The sequence below is a fragment of the Gavialis gangeticus genome, unplaced genomic scaffold, assembly GCF_001723915.1.
Source record: "Gavialis gangeticus isolate Ggan-Ray unplaced genomic scaffold, GavGan_comp1, whole genome shotgun sequence".
Taxonomy (NCBI): domain Eukaryota; kingdom Metazoa; phylum Chordata; order Crocodylia; family Gavialidae; genus Gavialis; species Gavialis gangeticus.
In genome coordinates, this window is record NW_017729032.1 from 119,836,406 (window position 1) to 119,839,179 (window position 2,774).

The window sequence follows — 2,774 nt, forward strand, 5'->3', positions numbered from 1 at the left end:
GGGGGGGGGGGGGTCGGGCTAGAAGATCTACTAGGTCCCTTCTGACCCTAAATCTATGAAACTATGAAACTATAAAAGCACCAAAAAGCGTTTCTGAAGTGCCTAACATCTGTATAGACGGAGCAAGTCAGGTCACACTAACACGATGCCTCTTCTGGGCATGTGCTGCACTTAGTGTGGGGCATGCCAAGCTGAAAGCAAAGCGCTGCTTTTGAATTTTATTTCCCTACATCTGTAAGCAGCCACAGTGCTTACACCAAACAAATAAATATACCTACAACAAAGCTTTTAGCTGTACCATGGACAGTAGGAGAGAACTCTTATCTCTGGCCCAGAACCATAACATGGGCCCTTTCTGGTATGAGGTTGTCTGGTTTCTAGTCCATCTTCTAGCCACAAGCTTCTCTTTCCCACAGTTTGCTGCTTTCTGCTATATCCTCTGGGGTTTAACTGTTAGTGGGGCACTTCATCATTAGCTAACTACCCCCAGTTGGGCTTGTGTTACAGGGCTGCGTGCTCCCTCTTAAAGGACCTGCTACAAGACCTAAAAGGTATCAAACTCAGTATTATAACCAAGGAAAAAGGCAATGCCATTTTGCTAGTGTGTAAAATCCAGTTTCAGAAATTGATTTTTTTCTTTTTAATGATAAATATAGTGGGCTAAATTCTGTTCTTATCTAAAATGGGGCATCTTCCACTGAAATCCATTACACCAATATAACTTAGAGAACATAGTGGTAGTATACCTTAAGACTTAGCAGGTAAGTAGGACTTGGGAATGAGAGAGAGTTCATGTAACAGGCTTACCTTTTCAGGGCTTGGGTTGAATCCCAGTCTCGAGGGGCTGCTATTTGATTGGTGGAGCTGACCCACCAATCTGGAGACAGCACAAGGGAAGCAATGCCCCACCTTTTTTCAAAGGGAGGGGAGCAAGGAGCAGTTGGACCTGAATTAGACCTGTCAGCCACCTCCAGAGAACTTTGGGGGTGAAGCCCCTGAAGAATATAAAAGGGGACCATGCTCAGCATGCTGAGGAGAGATGAAAAGGGACAGTGAGGAGAGAGAAGCTCTGGAGATGCCAGCCCTCAGGACCCTGCTTGAGCTTCAGCGGTGCATGAATCAGTGCATGGGGATCAGGCTCTAGGAGCGCTCGAGGTGGTTTTTGCCTGCGAACCCAGCAAGTGACTGGGCAGTCTATGCAGATTGGTACATAGAGAGAGCTGGCCCTGGCAGCAGCTCAAGGTGGCTTGGGCCCCACACGGTGTGCCGATCAGCCCACAGAGAATTTGGTCTGGGAACAGCTCACGGCTGTTCAAGTTAGCCCTGAGCTTGCCTGAATGACCAGAGGGCCACAGTGTGGCTCCTTCTTTAACTAAAAGAGCCCTGGTGCCCAGAGCAGGGCCCAGGAAAGGGAGTCCCTCCCCCACCCCCAATGTGAGACTGGGAAATGAGATCCTGAAAGGGTTTGGCTTCCATGAGAAAGAGAGCCCTCGGCTACCCAGTGCAGGGTGCCAGGCCATTGAGGAGATTTGAAGGCACACTGGAGAGAGGCTCTCATGGGATCGGCCTCCAGGGGATGAGCCTTGGCTGCTTCAGAAAAGAAGTGCGAGTTGCTGGGGAAGCAGGCCCCATGGGAGAGGTGGGGATGCGACAGGAGGGTCTGCCACCTACACCCTCCATTGTGGGAGAGCCATGTCCACATTCCGGGGCTCCAAGGAAACCCCTCAGGGAGGTGCTGAGTGCACTCCCTATTTTGGGTGATTGTTGTTGTGTCATGGTCTATATAGCTATGGGTATTCTTTCAGGGAGTTTATATGGTTCATATTATATATATTTGTATTGTTAATTTGGTAGGTCCAGGGAATATTATTAACTTATTAGGGTTATAAAAGTTGATTTTCCTTATGTGTTTATCATGTTGTAACCTTAACTATCTTGCTTAGTGTGTTAAACCATATAATTTACAGCATGTATAATATTTATGTGGGATATTATATATAGTATCATATGCTAAGCTTCATTGTAAGTATTTCATGTTTTATGTTAAGAATATGTATTTGTTATAGTAATAGACTGTATATAGTTAAGCACTGGGTCTCGGCCTGGCTCTGTAGAGAAAGGAGAGGGAACTGCTTTAATAGCCAGCCCCTCCATCAGCACCCTTCCTGACCCCCACCACTGTCATTGAAGGACAGGACAGTATCCCCCTGGGTGTACCCAAGACACACACACACAGAGAGAGAGAGAGAGAGAGAGAGAGAGAGTAGGGAAATCTAAGCCTTTGGAACACTTTTCCCACTCCCTGGTACTCCCAAAGATAAACAGTTCAAAAGTATGTAATATGTCTGCCGTAAAGATGACAAGTCAGTCAGCAACACCGAAGTCCTTGACTTCAGGAAAGCCGGCTTTGACAAACTCAGAAGGCTTGTCAGAGAGGCCCTAAGGGACCACAACCCCAGGGGGAGGGGAGTTCAAGAAGAGTGGTTGCTCAAGGGAGCGATCCTCAATGCACAAGCTAATTCTATTCCATCTAGGAGGAAAGGCAGCAAGAGGGCACAGCAGTCCCCCTGGCTCTCCAGGGATCTTGCAGACCTCCTGAGGCTAAAAATAAAGACCTACAAAGGATGGAGGATGGGATTCACCTCCAAGGAGGATTATTCTGCACTGGTCTGGTGCTGCAGGGAGCAAACCAGGAAAGCCAAGGCTGCAACTGAACTCCAACTAGCTTTGAGCATCAAGGACAATAAAAAGTCCTTTTTCAGATATGTAGGGAC

At 47.5% G+C, this 2,774-nt stretch overlaps 1 protein-coding gene across 1 annotated transcript in view; it reads left to right on the forward strand.

Annotated features, from left to right (window-relative positions):
* GPC6 (glypican 6) overlaps positions 1-2,774 on the forward strand; it is a 1,304,538-nt gene that overhangs the window by 556,106 nt on the left and 745,658 nt on the right. The gene's annotated exons all lie outside the window — the stretch shown is intronic.